General features: G+C 37.3%; 1 protein-coding gene across 1 annotated transcript in view; it reads right to left on the bottom strand.

Moving 5' to 3' along the window:
- Positions 1-24460, bottom strand: part of TRMT9B (tRNA methyltransferase 9B (putative)) — a 107033-nt gene that overhangs the window by 76229 nt on the left and 6344 nt on the right. Inside the window, exon 2 of the mRNA XM_030947378.1 lies at positions 21479-21605. The gene's annotated coding sequence lies outside the window, so the exon portion shown is untranslated. The remainder of the gene's footprint in view (positions 1-21478; positions 21606-24460) is intronic.

Raw genomic sequence — 24460 nt, 5'->3', positions numbered from 1 at the left:
CTGCCTTGCACGTTTTAGGCACTTCCTGGTAGGCGCTGACTTTCATATAAGGATTGATCTTAAACTACCAGCTACTGTTCCATATTCAAAATGTCTCACAACACGAGATAAAACATTTTCTTAACAGATAAGCTTTCATGTCCCAGCTGTTTATTGTATCAAATAACCTCATCATGGTGATAAACTCCCCACTTCTGTGCCTGCAGTCACTTTTCAAGAGATGGAATTGAATTGTTCATGAAAACATGAAATATATTATTTTAGTACTATAGGAAGAGCAGATAGAATACTGAGCTAAATCGTAAACTACTGCAAAAGAAAGCAGGAGAAAGATAACAATCAGAATAGGAGGAAAAAATTTCAGAACCATGTACCTGTTCTGAAAGTACATGGGCCAATTCAAAACTTCAAGGAGGGACCTAAAAGCTAAGAACAGTAAGAAAGAATTTGGAGGCTTGATGGTTTTGCTCTCACAAGAGCAAGTGAAATGAATTTTTTTATCATTTTCACAAACAAGCCATAGTAATAATTAAAATTTTATTTTCTCTATCTTGCCAGCAGAGCTAATTTTCATGATAATTTTTTAATTGCTTCAGTAATCAGGCCATTCAACACTGTTGACAATGTGGTGTTGACATGAAACTCATTTTTTCTAGCCTTCAATCACAAGAGCAAAAAGCTTCTGACAGTTGTCTTCAATTTTTCTCTTAGACCTTTGAAGTTACATACACCACATCCAATCACACAACTTCTCTGAATATATTCAGTATACTCAAAACAGGATTATTTATAAAGCCTCATAATTTCATTCTGTCTGATTGCCTTTCCACCTAGATTCTTGTCTGATAGACCCACACCTAAAAAGAGAAGAAATATTTATGTTCATGAGAAAGATTAAAAAAAAAAAAACCAAATGTCTGAGTAGCAGGAATGACTTTGTGCTCCTTGATTAGCAAGAAATGAAAATTAGCTATCAGAATATGCATTGTTTTGAGGCATCTTCTGACAGATTTCCAATTTCTCTCCCTCTCTGCCATGGTTAGTTTGGTAGGTAATATCTCACTTGCCCCATCAGTATGTCCCACAGATCCACTCCTGGTAAGGTGATATCCAACTGAATGGAATAAGGGAGTTGGCCTCACACATTCCTGTTGGACTATCCACAGTCTTGAAAAGCCAAAATGGAACTAAATAATCTTGATGACAAAGTTGTAAGCAATATTCCCAAATCTTTGCAAGGCCACTGATTTTGTATCACTCTTCGGGTTTCACTTATAAAATAAATACAGGCATTAACTGGGAATATTAGACTTCTTTTTAATCAAGTCAATTGCAATGTAGCATTGCTTTAATAGGAGCAGACTATGAAAACAGGAAAAATATATATTTTTGAATTCATTGCAAACACCATATTTTGTACACACATCCCAAACACTCTTCTTAGTCCCTGAAGCCTCACTGCCTGCAATGCTCTAGAGGATTTCTACATGCTCCTTTTCCATGCCTCTTCCCATTCACTGACCACAAGACAAATTTCAACTTGATCTCCATAAGATAACTGAGAGACATTTTAGAAAATCCAAGATCTAGAGATTTCATCACTTAAGTGTCTCTAAAATAAAATGAAAAGGACGGCTTTCCTATCAAATCTATTACCTGGGCTCTGCAACCACAGGCAAACAATGCAGCAGCAATTTATACCCATGGAAAAATGATGGAGAAAACCATTCTGGAAACCATTTCCAAACACATGAAGGGAATAAAGAAGATTGGGAGCAATCAGTATACATTTGCAGAAGGGAAATCATGCTTTAACCATCTGATAACCTTCTACAAGGTGCTGGATAAGGGAGAGAGCAGCTAAAGCTGTTTACCTCAACTTGAGTTAAGGCAGACCCTACAACATCCTCAAAGACAAGCTGACAAGTTAAAAGCTAGATAACTACACAGCTTGAAAATTAACGGGATGGCCAGGCCTGGTGGGTGGTGATCAGCAGCACAAAGTGCAGTCGGAGGCAAGTCACAAGTGGTGTAATCCAGGGATCATTACTGGGGTTAATACTGTTTAACAGCTTCACTAATGACCTGAAATGATGTGACAGAGTGCACCTCAGCAAGTCCACAGATGATGCAAAACTGGGAGGAGCAGCTGAAACACCACATAGTTGTGGTACCACATGGGACCTTGACAAGCTGGAGAGTTGGTTCAAAAGGAACCTCATGAATTTTAATAAGGGGAAATGCAAAGTCCTGAAGAGAACTGCGGAGAAGAATAAACACAGGCACCATACACATCAGGGACCAACCTGCTGGAAGGGAGCTCTGCAGAGAAGGCCATTGGAGTCCTGGTGGACAACAAGCTGATCACAAACCAGTAGTACACTTTCATGGAAAAGAAGGCCAGCATCATCCTGGGAAATATGAAGTGATCATCCCCTTCCATTCAGCACTTGTGTGACCATAGTTTGGAGCACTGCTCAACCAGGACTGGACTGCCCAGTGCAAGAGAGACATGGACTGAATGGAGTGAGTCTGGCACAGAGGTGATAAAGGGACTGAAGCACCTGTTGTATGAGGAGAGACTGAGACTCTTCAGCCTGGAGAAGAAAAAGCTCAGGCACATCAATGGGTCTAATGGTTTGGGGAAGTGTATAGCTCAGAGCTTCATCCATACTCATCACAGAGGGAGTTGGGCTAGATGACCTTTAAAGGTCCCTTCCAAGCCAAATTATTCTATCATTCATTAAATACTTGATGCAAGGGAAAAATGAGCGAAACAGACCTTCCAGTAGTGCCCTGCAATAGGTCAAGTGGTAACCGACACAATGGAAACACAGGCAAGTCCTTGAACACAAGACAAGACTTCTTTACCAGTGAGTGTGGCCAAACACCAGCATAGGCTGCCCAAAGAGGCTCTGGAATCTCCACTCGTGGAGGAATTAAAAATTGGACAGCCATGGTCATGGGCAACTGGTTCTAGCTGACGCTGCTTGAGCATGGGGATTAGTCTAGAGGATTCCAACCTTCCTATCTGACATACAGACATGAATGAATAAGTGAGGCTGAACAGTCAAGGATATCCTAAAAGCAGAATTTGTTCCTCAGATGTGTTCAGATAAACCTCAGGGTTATTGTCCCTGCTGATATTCAAAGGAGATTGCTAAGGATGTGCTTTGAAGAGTTCTATTACTGAGTGGATGATTATGTAGTTGTATGATGTACTACTGCATTTTTAATAGGGAACACACTGTCCACACCATCTTTTCAGGCAGCAGACTATAATCCCCAGGCAAGATAAAATCTGCTGTTTCCACCAAGTTTCTGCAGGCACTGTGGAGCAAGCTGACTTGGAAACTGCTGCCTAGTGCCTGGAGGAAGATAATTCTTACAGCTTGCTTCACAGGTCTGGTAGGAAGTCAGCTGAAACTTGGGAGGAGCCAGAAGCTGATGGTTTGCTGATTGGTGTTACCACTTTATGCGTAATGCCTTGTCAGCAAGACAGCAGGTTTTAAAACTCATACCCAACTTCTCTTCCATGCCTTTGAGAACTATAGGTTTGATACTGTGGGTTCTGGTAAGATTGAAAAAAAAACAGGAAAAGGCTTGATACTTTAACTCCAAAATGTTACCTCTGCATAATCTAGAGTATGAATTTTAAAAAAGGCCAGGTGTTGTATGTTATGTAACTCTTACTCAATAGTTCACTGAATATAAGGAATTTTGCACCCAGTAAGGAAATATAAACTGAGACTTACCCATACATATCCTATATTATCATGTATAATTCAATCAAACAAATAATTGCTGCCAGAATGTTGAAATACTTGTTAGATCACTCATCATCTGCTGTTCTATCACCAATGGTATAAAAATTAGCCAGCAACCATCATTACTTGTGGATGTTTAGGAGGAGGTTCATTTCAATCAATCAAGAGGGATTTCCTAATTAAAATATTTAAAGATGTGAAGGAATCCTGATGCTTCAAAAATTCTAAAATTATGTGCACAGGAAAGGTAAGAGATTGTACATACAAATGATGAGGTACTATCTTTGTACATAAAAATTGAGCTGAAAAACTAAAGATTATGTAAATTAATTAGGAAAGCTGTAGATTCCTCTCCCATTTGCTTTGTTTGCAGATTTTATAGTGCCTTGATGTTACAGCAATAAAGCAGGATGAGTCTGCTTAGCCTACTTACCTTTTCTTGCAAGGACAAATCTTTTTTAACCATCCCTGCACAAGGCAGAACAGCACAGCAAAGCTATCAACATAAGGGTTGGATGATTTAATACAAACTGTGTCATCTGGCAGGAACTTCCAGTATGTGAAGCTGCACTTTTCACTTTTGACATGGCAGAGAACATACTGCCCTGTTCTCAAAAACTCATTTAACTTCTTTATGGAATGCCAATATCAGAACAAGCTGCTAACCACAGTTTTAAAACCACATAATTTACAAAGTAACGTGAATTCCACCTGACTTCATATTCACAATATACAGCAAGACTTCTTATATTGTCTGCTTTTAATGTAATAAAGTATTTTTAGGCTACAACTGTTCTCTACATACACAACACATCCTAGAAGAAACAGTGTAAAACTTATATGCACCAAGAGTGAGAAACAGAATTGCTTCATAATTAATTTCACTGGAAAACATGCAAAGACATTAACAAAGTACTATTGATGGCAATTTCACTAATTCACTAATACCACAATACATCACAGCATCACTAATTCGATATCACAATATCACTATTAGTTTTCCCAAAGAAGTTGTGGATGTCCCATCAAAGTGTTCAAGACCAGACTGGATGTGGCTTTGAGCAATCTGGTCTAGTGTGGAGTGTCCCTGCCATAAGCAGGGTTGGAAGTAGGAGGTTGGAAATAGATAATATCTAAGGTCCCTTCCAGCTCAAACCATTCTGTGATTCTGTGATTGTAATCCCCCCTTGATTTTTATTCCCAAATCCATTCATGTTTTGCCACCACAACCCAAAGGAGATGGTAGTAAAAAAACATATGAGGAGGCAATCGACAGCTCCTAAGCACACATGGCTGGGTGCTAGTGGCACAAGCCAAGTAGTGGCAGCTTGACAAGTTTTAAAGTATTCTATTTGGAAAAATTATGTGATGATTTTGGTTCCTGATTATTTCCTTACCCTTAGCTTTGTTTCAAACTAATTTCTTTAGAGTATCATTAAGAAAGTTTGCTCAGTGGGTGATTTCACAATCATAAAACCTCTTGCCTTCCACACATAGGTAAGATAAGATGCTGTCATTGAGTAATCCTTCACCATATGTAACTGCCACTACACTTACTGCTATTTGAAATGTGCAAAGGAATGTTTATTACTTGAGTAAAAACATCTCAGCAGAACTAGGCACCACTGACAAGATGAGACATTTAATTATAAGCGATGTTTTGGATAAAACTAAATTCACCTGCTGATTGCTGCACCACTAACTGAAAGGTATGTCTACCATACAGGGAAGTGATAGGAGCTGACAGCCCACGCAGCCACTGTACTTTACCTGTTCTGGCATCAAGAAGGTAAATTGTAACACCCAAGGTTCTCTCTATACATACTAAAGGTTATTTTTGGCAGGGTCAATTAAACTTCATGACCATCTTTGCTGCCAGAGCTGAAGCACTTCAGATCATGAACTGTTTTATTTCAAGATAATTTAGCTTCCACATACTACATTGTCTTCTGGGGTAAGTTATAAAGCAGATAATAATAACAGTCACACACCCTCAGCCTATGCACAGCACTTAGTGAAAATGCCAGCAGTTGGTTACTATAGATACACAAAGCAAACCATTTCCACATCTGAAAAGCCACAGCCCACTGCAGTAAGGCTGTAACACGCCTTGTCTACAAGAGATATGATAGTGGCAGGAGTAAAATGGTGAAAATCACACTCTGCATTAGCACAGGATAATCCAACATAAACAGGTCCTCACTGCAGACACACTGCATTCCATTCCTTCAGAGTCTGATGATGTTAGTGTTGCATGAACACCAATAACTTATCACAACGATACACATGCCCAACATTCCTTCCCCTTCCTCTCCTGCTGACTGACTCAAACTAAGGCAAACTACTGGAACTGAATGTCACATGATGACAGAAGTACCTCAGCTTATTTGCAAGGGAGTTCTACATCCTTGGCTGCCCTTGTCAGGACTTCTGTTACAGTTCTGGCCACAACGTGGTTTTTACATCACGTCCACTTTGTATCATACAAGGAAGGATTTCACACACACTATCACAAAGCACAAAGCAAATTTTACAGCTCTTTGTCATCTCTTGTAGTTTCATACTCTATATCTTTAAGCTGTTCTTCTAATGAGGGAAGCATGCATTGTAGAAACTATGCCAAGAAAATTCTCCTTAGGAAGAGCTTGAAGTAATTTATGGTGTGTGCAAACTGCACTGAATGTTTCTTATGCCCAGGCAAGATAGCTATATTTAAAGAATTTGATAACTCCTTAAATTTGCAGGTATCAGTACAGGCCAACCTTGACTGGAAGACAAAGACACTCTAGGTTTGTAATATTTACCTCTCTAGGTATGAGCCTAGTCAGTAGACCCAGACTTGAACATTTCAAGTTGAAAAAAAGGGGAGGTGGAGGGGCAAAATTTCACTGCTAAGAAGTCAGCAGGTACCACATTTAAACAGAATATGCAAATAAAAGCTATTATTATTCCTTACTAATTGTTACATTTCTAAATTACTTCAGGATTTTACTGTAAAAGACATGAATAGTGAATTATTTCAGGTTGAAATGTAAACAAACAGGAGTATATCACAGTATTTTCTAATTCAATATTCCTAAACTATACAGTAAATCCTTATTTTTCTTTCATCCTTTCCTCTCTAGAGTTTTATAAAACCTCTTCAGAAATAGTTTTGTGATTGTGTTTATGCTGTCTGTTGAAGAAACTGCCCAGTCATTAACAGCTGGGTTTGTTGAGGCAACACTGACAACACGACATTTGACACTAGAGAATAACTGTAAGTTTGAACCTCACTGTGAAAGAAATGTGGTTGCAGATACAGGAAGTATGAATAGGACAGACAAATTATTAATAATTAAGTAGGATAATAAAATTATCCTAAGTGACCCAGACCATTTAGCAGTCAGTAAAATTCATGGTATTTATCACAAGAGATATCACTCTCAATGAAATTAGCGGATCATTTTTGATTAACCTGACATAGTATCAATGAAGTGCTACAATAATATGCAGACAGTTCTTAGAATTTATATTTAAAAGTTTTGCCAGATAAAATATATAGGTGCTATGCTACTAATCTGTAAATAATTCTTAACATCAATCTTTAAAAGCTATGCCATGCTATGGCTGCCATAGTATTTTAAGTGTCTTCTGTAATAAGCAAGGAAATTCACAGTTTCATTTAATAGTGTAGCATGCTCTGAGGAGAAAAAAAGACTTTTCAATAAAGAGAAAACATCTGCAAAGACACTTATTTATAGAGGCATGTGATAAACAGACTCATGTGCTCATTAAGTTAAAAAAATCAACATTCTTTCCTGATGAATTAACAAAGCTGCCATGTATCATAACTTAATAAACCTGTATTTCAAGATTTCTTCTTTATGTATCTGTTTGGCCTTGCTTTCCTTTTATGTATCAACCTTTTCAGTGCTGTAACACAATTCACTATTCTGGTTTGAAAAGCAGTCAGACATGTTCTAAATTCACAGCACAAGCAAGCTAAGCTTTGTTAACAAGTAGACATTCTTATATATAGCACTTTTAAATCAAAGATTACAAAGGTTATTGTGAGGATAATCCAGGTTGTCAGAACACAGAGGATCAACAAATTGATTATATTTTATTTTCTGTTTTATTTTTCTTTTGTAAGTATCATGGCTGAGATCCAGTTCTCTTACTTTGAAAGCTATTCTGAGTCAACAACACAGCAGACATTTTGGAGAAGCTACAACAAACTAAAAATATGAAATCTTATTACTGGATTTTATACCTTATGGAAAGGTTCTGTTTCAAATTTTTTTTTCACCAGAAGTTATTTCAGAAAACAACTTGCAAAACCAGTGTAACTAATGTAATATGTGTTTTCCTCTGGCTTTTCTGGACATTGAATATGCTGTCACAAAGCAACTGGCTAAGCAGCAACAATCAGGGTCAGACATGTTTGCAGATATAACATTTAGAGTTATAGGCAGAAAAAAAAATAGAAGTACTCAATAAAAATTAAGGTACAAAATTCTTAGTCAAAAGAATAGGAAAAAATTTCTCACATGTTTGGACTTCTGCTAAGGGACAGTTTCTCAAGGAACACAATTGCAACTCTCATCCTGGGATGCTTCCAGCTCAAAGGCTGAGCTACAGCAGAGCACAGCCCTGAATGGCAGAGAAGGGAACTGCAGGGCCCAAAGACCCATTCTGTCTTCCATGGCTGTGCAGCACAGAGTTCCTGGATGTGAGCTCCTGCTCATCTCCCACGTTTAACAAAGAACTGGAAACATGTGTTACAGAACCCCAAAGTCTCCAGACACATTCCTCCTTCAGCCACACCAGACCCTTGGTGAATGCAGATCACTCAAGAGGGAAGCAAGGCAAGCTTGGTGGGACAAATATTATCTTCTACAAGAGCACCTGACATAGCTGGGGGAAAAAAGGACAAGTTTAGGGTACACCATTATTTGTTCTGGTCTGAAAGGATGAATAAAGATTTGAACAAATGGATCCCAGTTTATTTTACCTATTTTTAAAAATGGCACAATTTGAAAGAAAAATGTGACTCCCCTATGGCAAAGGAGAGCTAATGAGGTAATTAATGTGGCAAGGAATGACACAGAGAAACAGAGCTGCTACTGGTAATATTAGAGATTCTTGTGAAAGACAAACAAAGAAATGATGTGGAAATGATTAAAGATTTTTTTAAAAACGAAGCACTTTTAAATAATCATCATGAAATTCAAATGTCAAGAAACACAAAAAATTATTACTGTTTCCAAGAAAATATCAAGAGAAATCATTTCCTTGGTAATTCCATTCCAGATGAAAGAGTGATATATTAACACTGAAGAATTGTACGATAACTGAGCCCTGAAACCACTCAGTAAATCATTTAACAGACTTTGGCAAATACTATCAGGAAACGCTTAAAAAATTTCTCTCCCCTTCAAGATCCAAATCACTGCATATGAGTCTGAGGTACTAAAAAATTCTTCATGTTACGTTTATTCATTATAAAGGAGAACTATTACAAATTTGATTTAGTTTCAAGTTCCCAAAACTTTTTCTAGATTTTAAATTTATATCTTGTAATCTCCTTGTTTTCTTATTTATTTTACCCAAAGTTAAACAGTTGATCACATAGGCAGCTTCAGGAGCTGGCATATAAATGCAAGGTGCAGCAGGAAGTGACATATGTAGTTCATTAGGTAATCTCTGATCCTCTACTATACCAGAGTCAGATATTTCTACTAAAAGAATATTTCAGAAACCAGAACTCTTAAGGTGAGACTGAGATTCTTGTCCCAACAACTTCAGTAAGTCTAATGAGTTCTTTGTAGAGATGTCCATTTCAATGTCAATAATCTCATGCAAAGGTGCATTTTTGGTCTCTCCAATCTTTGCACTGCATTATCAGCCAGGTATTGCACTTTACTTCATGTCATAACAAGTCAAGCAGTTTGTTCAGTCACAAAGGCGGTGGGGGGGAACCTCAAGTGCATCATAAATTATTTAGTACATATATCTTGAGGTGAAAGGTACATACAGAATGCAAGATAAACACACATCTTAAAGGAAAAATAAAAAGAAGTTTAACTTGTCAACAGCTTGAAATGTGTACTGTTTACAAGTATAATCCAATCCTAGATGGATCTTCAAAGATTGAGGTCATTGTCACAAGCACAATTCCTGAAAGTTCTTTTGCACTACTCCTCAAAACTGTGTAAATATTCTTCACGGTAAATCTTACTGTTATTGCTCTGTAATGGCAACATTCTTCAATGTTGCCCTTACCAGTGCTAAGACCATTTGATATCCTCTAGGTTTAAAAACATTTAGTACTAAACAGTGCTGTATGAGAAATACCAAATAGCACCACGACCAGGAAGGACAACTGTCAAACATGTCACACTGTTGCCCTTAAATACTCATCTTACCATGTGAATTCTGATTGTATTTCTATTCTGTCGCTGTAAATTCGTTTTCTCTAATCAATATGAAAGGTTGAAGTTTTTTTATTGCTTTTCTCTTTCTACAGAGCTTTGCTCAGGCAGCCATTGGTCCACCACTGACATTATTCCACTGAAAGCACATTATCGTTGAATAAACATGAGCTGCCAGAAACTGTGGATTTGCACAGAGGCTTTGAGAAATCTGTGAGTAGGCTTTATTGTATGTAAGACAGATTGCACAAAGAAACACCACTCAATGAGCCAAAACTTAAGATCTTAAGAGTCTCTACATTTAAGCTAGCAAATGCTTTTTGAGAATTTAGATATCTAGGTTTTCTTAATATGAAAACCTTTTTTGAGGGATAGTTTAGCTATGATAACTATTTCAATTGGAAAAAAAAATGTTTGTTTTTTAAAGGTTAGGTAATGATTAAAAAGAGTTCTTTCTACAAGCATAGAATACATATTCATATTATTTAAACAGACAGTAAACCAAAAATGTTACTTTCCTATCTGAAACCAGGTTGGATGTGCTGGAAGGTTCCTGTGAAACACTAGAGAATACTACATCTTAGTTTGTCTTTTTATTCTCTTCTAGTTCACTGAAATGCTCCTGCATACAAGTCTCCAATTTGCCATGATGCTTTTCTTTCATATACATTTTCAGCATGTAGCTCTCTCTGTAACTGAGTCAGCTGGTTGTAAGTATATTAGTAAGTAATGTGACAGCAATGGACTCAGATGCATTTTATAAGCCCCTGGAAAGCTGTGGATTTTTCATGACCTAACACTCATCACAAATCCACACTTCTTTTGGCATTACTTTTCTAACCAGAACTTGTTGGATAGGATTCCAATTGGCAGAGTGAATTCACATTGCAAACACCTCCCTGAAATTTGTGCTGGTAGTTTGCATGTAATATGTGCTGGAATAGACAGTATTTGTGTGGTGAAAACAGTTTACTCATTTGGCACAAAAATATGTGATAATGCCATTCATCAGGAAAACATACAGATGGCAGTTGGATTGTTCATATTCTATATTCTCTCTCTCTCAAGTAAAGTTGTCTTGTTTGGTTTTTGTGATGATTCATCTGATGCTGCCTGGTGGGCAACTCTAGTGCTAAAAGCCCTGTGGGGACAGAGAACACAGCCTGGCAGGCATTACAGGAGTTCTCTGATGTCCAAATTCACACTTTCAGTAAAAGCTAATACATTTCTAAATGCATTCTTGTCTATTCTAACTTCCTTTTCTGAGATGTCTCTGACATCTTTCATCCTGTTGTCATATGGAAACATTTTATGCTTCTGCTGGAACATCAGTTCATAAATCTCTTTGAAAAGAAGCATAATTCTGAAGATATTTCTTGAATTCACTATATCTACTCTCTTGCTTTGTCTATGTTCAGTATGTGATCAAGAAAATCTGTAAGACTGACTGACAGACTGACAAATTCTACCTAATTAGTACACACCAGATTTAGCCAGCCATCTTCAGCCCTTCAAGCAATGCCAGTGTAAAGTCTTCCTTTTCTCCTTTTAAATACCTGAAGATTTGCCTGCATCTGACAGAATCATTCAATGGTATTATACCTCTCAACAAGTCTAAAGATAAATCAAACCTGAAGTGGAAAACTGATATGATATAAACTGTACAAAAACTAATAATGATATAAAAAAAGAGTGTATGTGCAAGCAAAATAAGATTATGGTAAACAGTTTGCATTCTGAATGCTATCTTGAGGACAGACTTTGAAAGATTATTACATGCTAAAAAATCCTACCAAACCATACAAATAAATTACTCATTTAAGATAGCTTGCCTTCAGAAGCAGGTTATTATCACATGCACTACTAGACTAAATGGGAGTAAAATTTCTTTTAAAAAACTCCACTTTTTTCTCCCAGTTCGTTTCAATTAGGACTTTTTTTTTCATGAAACAAAAACAGTAACAAAATTATTTTAATACACTGCCATACAACAACTAGATAATACACCTACCAGTCACACCCACCAACACACACTATATTTTTTCAGTGTCATATACATAAATACATTTGATTTTTGGTTATGCCAAAAATCAAGCTAAAAAATCGCTTGCCCATTACAATACAGGGGATCTACAAGAAAGGTAGGAATAAAATTCAATTCTTGGAAGTCCCTGTTTTAACCACACTATCCCCTTTAAGAATTCCCTGTAGTAAAAAAAAATACACGTTTTTATTTTCTTTTTTAAAAGAAGCTCTAAAATAGGAGCAAATACTGCTGAGTTTTGAACTGCTTTCAGATTTATGCTTGCCGAAATGTGAACAGAAGTTACCCTATAAGTTTTAGAAATACTTGGCTAGACACCAACCACTGTACTTACATAAGGCCATATAATCACCTGACACTTGTAGCTGCCTCACTGATTTTCCAAGAATTTTAATCCTCTTTTCCTGCAACTATCCCTTTAGTGAGAAAATATGTTTATTCTATTCTTTATATGCTTGCTTTGCAGACAAACATTTTCATTTATCAAATAGGACAATAATATTTTCCACTTTCAAACATGAGATATCAAGAGATTTCTTTGTACAGCGAAGTACAAAGTGTGTCTTGTCACATATAAGGGCCCATTCCTCAACTGTGCACCCCCAAGCTGCTTCTACCCATCTAAAAGCCTTCCTACAGAATAATGCAACTTCCTAGCTCTTCCCTTCTGCCAAGCAGCCAGAGCATGATGACAGCAAGTAACACACACACGGTGGGCAGCCAGGAGTTAGTGCACTGTGCAAAGACCAGACCAGAGATAGCTGCTTGATGGTTGGAGGCAGATGTAGCCTGAACTTCCTATTACCAGAGGTTTTGGTTTTATAGACTGTTTAAATATATAACTAACCTATTCATTTTGCTTTAGTGTATATTTTCTGTTAGATATAAAATGTGATGAATAAAGTTTCTTATCCCATTAAGCCAATGGAAGTTTTGACTGCAGACTTCAAAGAAAGAAAGATCTGTGTCTTTATTGTTTAAAATGTTTCTGACTAGTGACTATAAAACTGGAGCTATTCATTAACAATTATTTTGGTGTCTGGGTTTTTTGCATATGTAATTTACACTTACATCCTGTGTAATAATTAAAGGTTCTAAAGTGACAACAGAATATATTTAGAAGTGTGTGAACCATAAAATGCGGGAAGTCAGAACAATACTTCAGGTAATTACCTTCACTTTAAAAAGGATTATTGCACGCTTTTCTTACAAGAGAATAACAGACAGGTTGAGATTTTACTGCTGGAGATCTTTGGTCCACCTTCTGATCAAAGGAGACTGAACTAGAACAAGTTCTTCAGGCTTAATCTACTCAGGTTTTTAGTATTTCCAAGGATGAAGACTCCACAAGCTCTCTGGGCAACCTGTTCCAGAGCTTGACCACCACCATGGTTAAAAATATTATTCCTATTTTTTATCTCAGTTTGTGCTCATTGCCTCTTGTTCTGTTAATCCTTGGCAGTGGTGTCACCTTGAATTTGTGCATATATTGGTAGAATATTTGGAAATGTCCACCATTGCAAAACCACCAGCACAACTCCACTTCTGCGTACAAAAGGTCACTCAAAACATCATTCACTGTCAACAACTAATTTGTCAAAGCAAATTTAAATTCCCACCATACTCCTACACAAGCACTTCCTACTATTACTCCTGCGAGCGCTTTTTTCCCTAAAAACATCTCTCATAACACTTTTATACTGTCTGAGGTTCCAGAAACCAGAAAGGGCTTGTCATACAAAAGGGGTAGAGGGTGGGTGATGAAATAAGCTGTGCCTAGAAAGTCAGAGAAAATTCTCAGAGAACAAGTATTACTTCTGTGGCTGCACGATACATAAAGTAGGAGGAAAAGGAGGAGAGCATGAAATCAATGGCTAGAAAGAGTCGCTCTGTGATTTCCAACACTTTCCTCCCTCAACATCAGCAAAGCAGCAAAAAGAAGGTATCACACACTGTGTTGCAGCTCTGGCACAGAAGAACAGAAAGTGACTGCTCCAAGCAGCCACTGGCATCTGCTTCCCTTGTCTACATCTAAGGACAGACCTCTGTGAAATTTTTTCTATCACAAAATGAACTGGTCATTTGAGGCTATGCCAGGCATTTACTGCCCTAGCACTCGTGCAGATACACTGGTTATGACAAGAGCGAAAGGCACAAAACCCTGCACATGGACTTTATTGCACCCTGACCCGTTCTGCTCTGACTCAACACAACTGGAGGCCACCAAAGGATGTGTTAAGGAAACTTTCCTGTCTGACCATTCAGAAGCCACTCTGCCAGTTACTCTCACACCACCCAAGCTCACACTGAGGTCCCTTTGCAGCCACACATGTCACTCTCACACAGTCACACCAGGTTTCCCTCTTGGCTCAACTCCAGGTCTCCCATAGCAGAGTCTCAGACGTCTGGATCCCTCAAATATTTTAATCATGGTGCAACAACAGAATAACAGCTCGAGCCAGTGTTGCCAAGAAGGGGCTTCAAAGAAAAACCTGGGGTTTTATACCCTCACAGGAAGATCTGGAGATCCTGAGCTCCTACCATGTCTGAGTGTCCAGTCCCATGGCTGGCACCACAGGTCCCTGTGCCCTTGGCTGTGCAAAGGTTGGTTCCAGTTCATGGCCTCTTCTTGGGGGGTCTCACCACCAGAGCTCAGTCTGGAGCTGGCCCTGCAGCTGCTCACAGAGCTACCAGCACTGACTATGACAAGAGCCAGACTATGTCAGGAAAGGAGTAGGTTGCCTAAAAGCATGTACACAGGCAGGAATACTTCTCTGAGTGAGCCTAAGTGAGTCCATATTCCTGCCCCACACCTGAAACATCCACCATCTCTAATATCATCGAAGCTTTGGGGACCCAGAGCTCAGATGCCTCCCGTGAGGATTATGCAGATCAAGAATGGGAACTGTCCTGACTGATGAAATTCAAAATCTAATGACAAACTCAAATAAAGTAAATATAAAGGTGCAGTTATTTAGTAAAATTCCTACTTAATTGAAACAGTTATGCATAATAGAATGAAAACAGTTTAAAAAATAATGTCGCTCCTTCTAACTAAAAAATTCTTTACTCTTTTTGCTGTGTTCAATAACTGTACTGTTCCACTGAAAACTTCAATGCAAAATGCAGTTCTTAAAGCTTTATGTTCAAACTTTTCATACTAAATAATCACTTGAAAGGTTGGCAGAAATCTCTGGTTTTGTTTATTTTCACATTCCTAAAAGTACATTTGTTTTGCATTCAAATGTATGTTGCTTCTGGGATGTATTATGCATGACAGAAATTATTAAAAATTGTTTACAATGTTAGACCATTAGTTTTGTGCAAATAGAGCTGACTTTAGTTTCTTGCTTGAAAGATTTTTTGACAAATAATGTAGTTGTTAACTGCCAATTTTCTAGTGGGAAAACTAAACATAATTTCAAACTACAATTTTTTTTCTCTATCTCATCTGAAACATTGTTCCCAACTAGTTTATTAAACACTGAATAAATATATCTCCCACTCAGCACATTTACCAAGTCAAGCAGGAATTTAAAATGCCTTTCTTCTAAGGGCCTGCAGGAAAACATCTGCCTGGAGATATGTGAATCTTCTTCTTCATCATGAGAAACATGTTCTGGCCAGAGATTTGAGCTTGTAAAGCACAACAGGCACAGCAAACCCTTCTAAAATTCCCAGATGGTATCATTCTAAAACAGAAAACACTGAGAGTTGAATTTACATGAAATAAAGCATATTATGTCCGTTGTTCCTAAAGAAATAGAATTAATTCCAAATTTTTAATAATCTAAGATGTGTATTTGTTTGTCTGCATCTTGACTGAGTGAGCAAAAACTAAAAAAAATACCTTTTGTTCTATCTGCAATGAAAGAAAAACAGAAATCCGATGCTGCCTTAGAAAAAGAACTTCTTAATCTCATTCAGCACTAACACCTTCCATGATAACAGTGGAATTTTTAATAATCATAATGATTTTGCTTCACAATTTTTAATTGCCCTTGAGCATCTTCAAAGACTTTTTTTGCTAAGGCCTGATCCTAACTCCAGGAGCCAAGCAGTGCAACTACAAGATGCTATCTCCACTGCAGGAGAAAGAGCAGAGGAGATGTGCTCTTCTCAAAGCATTGAAAGCAGGCATAGAGTCAAGCACAGGTAATACTAATGGCACTAACACTGGTTGCTCTGGAGGGAAGCTCACGCACTTTATAAAAGTTCAGAAGATCCTTTCCTTTTCTATAACCTCTAATATGTAGTGGTGATCCTGACCAGAAGATCAGTGTACACCAAGAAGCAGTGATCCCCAGAGCAGGGAAGCAGAGCAGCTCCCCAGCCCCGTGCTGCATGTCCAGCCTGGCCTTCAAGCCTGCGTTGGGCAGCACATGCCCTTGGCTGCAGGGCAAACCCAACCAGCAGCTCCCACTTGACACCAGTGACTCCACCTGCATGTCCTCCCCCTGATCTAAAAGTGCAGCAAGCAGTTTTTAATTGAACAACCCTTCTGGTACACAATACAAATTATGAATCAATCAATCAAGCTGTGGACTCGCAAGAAATTTCTGGAATGCAGAAAAGCACACTGCACCAGTTTTACAACAGAAGTCCAAACAGGAGCAAAAGTAGTAATTTTTTTTTTTTTTAAGATTTAAAGCACTAATTACTCTCTTCATTTAAAACTTTTTTTCCCCAGATAATGCTTAAAGAAGCTAATGGAAATACAATATTTAGATATTTAATATGTAAATATTTTGTTCACAGGTACATATATATATTTTCGTGTATATATTTTATTTCAATAGAATAATAATATGAGAATTGTAGGAATAAGATATGCAGTACAAGCAATAGTGGAAGAGAAGGTATAATCCAGTATTCTCAAAACTAAAATTAAAAAAAATCAAGTAACTCAAAGTTCTAAAACAACAATGTTGTACAAGTCCTTACTTCAAAACAACAATCAATCCAACTATAGGCATTGTTATTTCTCATGTAAATCACCATAAAATTGTCATTTCAAAATGTGATTTCTTAATATAGCCATTCCATGGAGAAACTGTTATTTGCAGTAAGAACTGATAAAGGCATTACATCTTTCTATTGAGATCTACAGAAAGGAGGTCATCATTGCAAAAAGAAGCCAAGACTGAAGACTTGTTTCAAATTTACTGATGCATATTATCTCTCACATGCTTCTGTTTGGGCCAGGAGAGGAAGGATCAGAGGTTGCTTACTGTTAACATGGTGCTCCCAAAAAGGTTGCGGACACAGGGAAATCTGAGCTATGGTACAATCTGAACACAACCTATACTTTTCTTTAAGTGACACCAGAAAGTAGGAAAGCAGCAACATCCATGACTTGCCAACTTTACACCACTGGCAAAGAGGTGATTTCAAGGAAAAGAGGGACATCTCAGTCCCATTAGTATAAATATACTCAGTCCCATTACGTAAATATACATGTAGGATGTCTTTGTAAAATATACCTTCAGTTTTGCTTCTTCCTCCCCAATAATTACTTATTAAACTTCCCTCTACAAATACCTGGTATTTTTCTTACAATGTATTTAAGAAATGTATTTTTTACAATGAGAAAGACTTCTGGATAAAAAAGACTATAGGCTGACGCCTTCTTTGCTTCTCATTCTTGACAGGCAAGCTCTGCTATGCTGTAATTTATCAGCAAGTAGCTTATTCAGAAACCTTTCGTTCTGATGTATTATTGTTTACTTTACCAGAACAGTTTACTTAGCTACTATGTCTAAGATATGACTCAGCCCTACAATCATTGTAACCTGCTTTTAAGCCTGAAATCAATTACTGACCTAACTACTCATTTTGTTAATGGTGTTGCAGAACTAAAAAATTCTGAGAGACTGTTACCCCCAGGAATTAGTCCTGTAAACACCAGTTTTCCGCTAACCATTTTTATTAAGGTGATCCTGGTACCAAGAAAAAAAAACCTCTGAGAATATATTTTTAATGAATCACAGAATCATGCAAGTTGGAAAAGATCTCTGAAATCATCAAGTCCAACCTCTTTAGCTAATCACCACCTTGTCAACTATATCATGGCACTTAGTGCCCCATCCAGTCATTTGTTGAACACTTCCACAGATGGTGATTTCATTGCCTCCCTCAGCAGTCCATTCCAATGTTTAAAAACAACAAAGAAAAACATGTTGCAGCTTCTATTTCTACAATTAATAATAAATATTTACATCTAGTCTACATAGTTAACTTTTGGCTTAATTTTATGGCCAGGAATTTAGGTGTTAAATCAGTACCGGCAGGAGGATGAAATATTACAGGAACCATGAAACTTGACAGAGTGAGCCATACATCAAATCTCCAAGCTGAGAGCCCCAGGACACAAACCAAGTACTTTCTAACAAGAAGGCTCTATTACAGCATGTCACAAAGAAAAATGATGGCAACAGCTCATCAGGTTTGCAGCTCTCCAGTGAAGGGCAAGCACGAACTGGGAGTGAAGCCAGGCTCTCAGGTGATCTACCAATACCAGCACAGCCAAACACAAATGTAAAACACATCCAGCACATCAGCAAACCCATGAAAAACAGCAGGATAAGCTGTTCACAGAAAAAAATTGTAATTTTTTTTGACTAGAAGTAGAAATATGAAGATAAATAAAATACATGATTTTAAAAATACTCTCATATGCATGGGCTTATCACAGTCTTTCAGCCCTTGTGAAACCTTTCCTGGACAATCAGAAATTGAGGGATGCAAATCATTAAAAAAGATCCCTAAAATGTAATGGTTATATATAGTATGATAAGGACAGAACACATCACACAGAATGCTTTTGGGATGGGCTACTTACCACAGAACCTCCTGTGAATAACTGTGGTCAGCCTAGACTCAGTATGGCTGAAACTTGTTACAACTGTATGGATAAATTATGGTCAACATTTCAGTTTAAAAAAAAAAAAGTTGCATTGCATTTTCAGGAATGGAAAAAAAATTAAATTAATTCTTCTTTTGTCTCTAGATAGAGCATTTGTGGACAACGGCCAAAGATCAGATACTCAATTATTTTCTTCTATAAACATGGTGAAAGAGACATATAGGTGGGAGAAAGACTGAAACACAGTGTTCTTTACACAATCATGCTGAAATGAAGAATCTGAATGCTCACTTCTCTCCTGTATGATTCCATGCTCCACTGAAAAACATTACTAATGGAGAGTAATGGTCTCCCAATTGAACCCTCTTATCTGGTGTCTCTGGCAGGAGTAAAATAAAGGTGGCACCTCTGTAGGAGAGAAGATGTCTGAAAAGATGTGGCTGTGATATCTCAGCCTACAGCATACAACATGCTGCTGGGTGATGCTGCTGATGTTCAGGAAGCAAACAGGACATGGGTTACAGTAGTAGGTACAAACCAAAGTAGAAAAAGAATATTGAATAGTCAGAATAAGCAGTAACATCCATTTTGCTGCTAAAAGATAAACTATTGCCAATAAAGTCATTTAATTATATGTCTTCTGCCACTGTGATAAAAGTAAATGCTTTTTCCTCAGCTCATGTTCTTTACATAACACTATATTTAGTAGAGAGCACTAGTCACAGTGTTGTGAAGAAAAATCATGTATTTCCTATTCTCTTTGATACAAAATATTTGCCCAGTGCTCTAAAACCTCCGAAGGAAGGACACCAATCATACAAGGAAAAAGTGGATATACATGCAAAAACTCTATGGAACTCTATGAATGAGAAATATCTACAACACAAGGAGCAATTGCTCCTCTGATCCCAAAGAGCTAAACTAAGAAGAATAAGTAAACACAAATTTTGTAACTTTAACAACTCCTTCAGAATTTTAAAAGATTGCTAACTATTTTATCATTATCTAGATTTATTTAGACTCAGCAATTTATCTAATACTAGCAGCAGTCCAATTCAGTATTAACAGATGAAGGGCTTTTCCCTCCAGATACCACTACAAGTAGGCTGCCAAGTATTTTCTGATTTCTACATGCATTTCTTAAAATGTATTTTAATTGACTGAAACTCTGAATGAAATTGTGCATTTATTATTGACCACCCAGAAATGAAAGGTTTTTTCCAAAAGGCTAGAGCATAAAAGCATAATAAGCTTTTTTCCTTCCTTCTACTTTGGTTGAAGATTTGATTTTACAATACAGGCATACCTTAATGCAAATATGATGCAATAACTGTAATTTCCCCCTTTTTTACTTGTATAAGAATGAAGAGCAATAATTATTAAAAATTCAAAGAGACAGCTCCCACTTGGCAAACTGTATTCAGCACCAAATGTATCTCAATATTATTTATCTCAGAGGACGATCATAAAGAGATGCAAAACATTCATCTTTATATTAGAGAATATATATATTTTATCGGGAAATATTAGAAAATATTAGAGAATATATAAACAGATACCAACATAAATTGTTCTTTAAATACCAAGTTAGAATATAGAAGACATGTCCAAAATCATTGCCTTTTCTTTTGCTATACATTATTTTTAAACAATCAGCCTGTACTTTTTCTGTAGAGTGAATACACAAAAATTCAGAAAAAATTTGTGACCGTTAGCCAACAACTTTCAGCTGAAGGAAAACATACTGATAAACATTAAAAATGCTGACTTATTTGCTTTTTGCACACTTCCTTAATGAGGAAGTTTAATTAAAAAAAAAAAAGCCTTCTTTAATTGAAGCCTTTTCAGTACTTCCTTTGCTATTATTTCAGTTTCTGCTCATTTTTCAGTTACAGTTCTGCACTAAGAGCTCCTGCACTTTATCTCTTTAAATTTAGTACTTCACACTGTAAGTGCATCGCTCTTTGAACAATTATAATTTATATTAATAGGAGCACATTTTCCAGTGAATATTTAGCTATTTTATAAATCTGTAGATTATATGTACCTCTCCTACCAGCAACAATGGCTGAAGGAAAGAGTCTGATCAGCCCAAGGTTTCTCTTCCTGAAGAAAAGACAAATATGATTCATGTCATATCTGGAGCTAAGTTACTTTTTAAAGCTGGAATCATTTAAAATAAGTCCTTCTTGATCACATTTTTAAGTTTGTTGCCTTGCACATGTAGAAGCATTCAGCTATACTTTAGAATCTACAACCACATATTATCACATATGGGAAAAGAAAAAATATGATGAACTGGGGAACAGGGAAATGAGAGACTCCACTTATTAGTGTTTCCAGGATAGTCAGTTACACAGTTTCAAAGTAAAATTACCAGACTTACCAAACCCCAGAAATGCAGCAGCATTATTGCAATTCCTTAGAAATTTAATTCAGGCCACAACACAGATAACAGCGTGCTTAAAATTCACAGCTTAGAGTCCTCCTAACTGTAGGATCCAATTACCATTCTGTTAAAAAAATGAGGAGCAGGGCTTGCAGTATTCTGTTAAATCACAGCCAGGATAACAGAAGGAAATGAGAAAACAAGCACCTCCTATACAGCAACCCATTGTGTTTCCCCAATGAACACAAAAGATGCAAATCGACACAGAGCAGAAAAGTGATCCTACCCAGCAAGAGACAGGGCTACTGAAAACAAAAATTATCCTGCCCTGTTCCTGTTAAAAGTCATGCCACAATGAAGCAAAGAATTCTGCTGTCTGTAGGAACAGAAATGATGTGCAAGAATTATCCTTATATCAATAATCTAACAGAGAGATTGTTAAATAAACGGTTATTCCACCTCTCCCGTCTCTCATGCTAAAAGCAAGCAACTACAACAAACTAAGAATTTCAGAATGTGACTGTGCCTGGTGTGACCTGTGTACACCGACAGAAGAGCATCCTTGAACTTTTCAGCTGAGGACTGCAAATGGCTGAATGTGAAGTAAGTGCCTAAACTGCTCCAGCTGCTGCACACTGACTGCGCACAAAAGTAAAATCTGAGACACTCCAAGGATACAAATTACAATCAAGGAAGAGCCTGGTGATTTTAGGCACTTCTCGGTTAGGCAGAAGCTGCATGAGCTATGATCTCATTTTTTGACTTAGGAACGTAATTTCTCCATAAACCTTGCCTTAGGTATTTAAGTCCCTTATTGGATCAAGCTGATAAACTCTCTCTCTGTCTTTACCTAAGTATTTTAGATCCTATTATGTTTTGCCTCCCTTTTTATTTTTAATGAGATCTTTATCTTTCTAACATGTAGTTAACTATTTATCCTACGTGTGGTCATTGCTTCTCATACTAGTGCATACATAATTACCATGTAACTAAGTAACATGCTATTGGGCTGGTTTCTTTCAAAAGTACTGCGAATTGATAGCTCAAATTTTCTCAAAGGGAATTAAGATCCCTTAGAAAATTCACACTGCAGTGTTGCACAGTAATGCTAGAGATAGTGGTAGCAGTCTAGCTTTGTTCAGCTCAAATTAACTTTTGAGACCAAGCTGCAAATGCAGCTTTGTGGCCACTCATAACTAAAAATTATTCAAAGCCAACTTCTGCCCACCACTGTGTTGCACAAACAAGGGTTAGTGTTTGTTTAACTGCAGTGATGCTGAGCATTTTTCCATTTAAAAATCTCTCTGCTGCAACTATCTCACTGAAGCCCCAGAAGTCTACTAAGCAACACAGAACAAACTGAAACAAAACAAAACCAAGTTGGTTTTGAGCATTATTTCTTAGCCAGGGCTGAAGTGACTCAAACATCAAGCATCAATTTTAATGACTTTTAACTACTTTAGGAAAAAATAAATACCATAAAGCTGAGGCAAAATATTTTTATTCATGGATGAAAAAGTGAAAAAGTAAAAAAGTTTTTCTAAACAGATCTGCTTTTAGAAGTTGGAAATTACAGTACATTCTCAAGAAAAACTTGATTTTCTCTAATATGTATATATCATTACTAATTTTGCATATCATGTTTTTATGTGAGGAAGCTTGGAAGCCAGAACTGCAAGGTCCTGGTTGCTGATTCAGTAGGAATTTGGAAGTTTTTTAACTGCAGCTACAGACACGTGGCAGAACGCTATTGCTATGGAGCCAGGAGCTGACCTTTGACAAGAAATGGATTTCCCAAAATCACTTTCCTCTGTTCCACAACAGGGATTTTACCAGATCAGAGGCATGTGGGGACTAGTCCCATGGTGGAGCTATTTTGGAAATATAGAGAAACCAACAGTGCTGTCTTCATGCATATTTGGAAAATGTTTCTCATAAAAACTTACCCATGTTTTGTCAAATTATCGGAATAAATACTCTTCTACAAAGCATTGCCTTCCTGATGGATGGGCAATTTTTCTTTTAATTTGAGAAAATGTTTCACTGGAAAATTTCAACTAACAGTAATAGAAACGGCAAATTCATTTCACACATGCTATCTTGGTCACCAGCTGGCATGGTAAATAAGTAACAATTTATAATGTGAAGCACTCTGAAACTGTTCCCCAGCAGTTAACAATGGAAGGCATGACTATGTATGAACTGTTTGCAGGTTGTTATGTTGCACACTTTCCTTCTGAAACAATTACAAAAAATATTATTAGAGAGATGTCAAATGTCTCAGAGAAGTATTTGGCATGGCCATTTTCACAGGGCTGTTTATACTGGAGTTTTGCCAGCTTCTTGTGTATGGATTTTAAAAAATAATAAAATGGTATTCAACAAAAATTTTATCAGTAGTAATAAGCTTATTTCCCATAAGAGGATTCAACTTCAGCTCAACTGGTCTTTTCCCACTTAGAGCAATCACCAAAGGTATAAGCATGGCCTATTCTGTCCTTCACTGGATCCACCTGAAGTGGAACATGCCCAATTCAGCTACAGCAGTGAGAATGGCAGAACAGCCATTTAGGAGTGAAAAGCAAAAGGTAATGGTTTAAATAGTCACAATCTCTGGGAAGTTCCCCAGTGCCATGCATGGTTTGCAGAGGCAGGGGAGCAGCCACGAGCACTTCCTCTCTGGAGTGCTATTAGAGAAAGCTCAAGGCGGCTAAACTTGGATTTTGCTGCTTTCTCTCCCCACCCAATTTTGGCAACCATGGAGGTAGTGGCTAACATGCCTCTCTATGGCTCCACAAGGTGGGTATGGATATTTTGCTGCACTGACAGCAGCTACTTTCTCTGTCAGTCCTGCCAGTGTGCTGGGTATCCTAACCTGAGCAGAGGTTTAGGATAACTTATTCCTGCTGTCTTTCAAAGGAAGAGGTTGTTCCCTCTCCTTCCCTCACACTTCTTCAAAGTCTTCTTCCCTAAGTGAGT

This window comes from Camarhynchus parvulus, chromosome 4 (genome assembly GCF_901933205.1).
Source record: "Camarhynchus parvulus chromosome 4, STF_HiC, whole genome shotgun sequence".
NCBI classification, from domain to species: Eukaryota; Metazoa; Chordata; class Aves; order Passeriformes; family Thraupidae; genus Camarhynchus; species Camarhynchus parvulus.
This window is presented reverse-complemented; position numbering and strand designations above follow the sequence as displayed.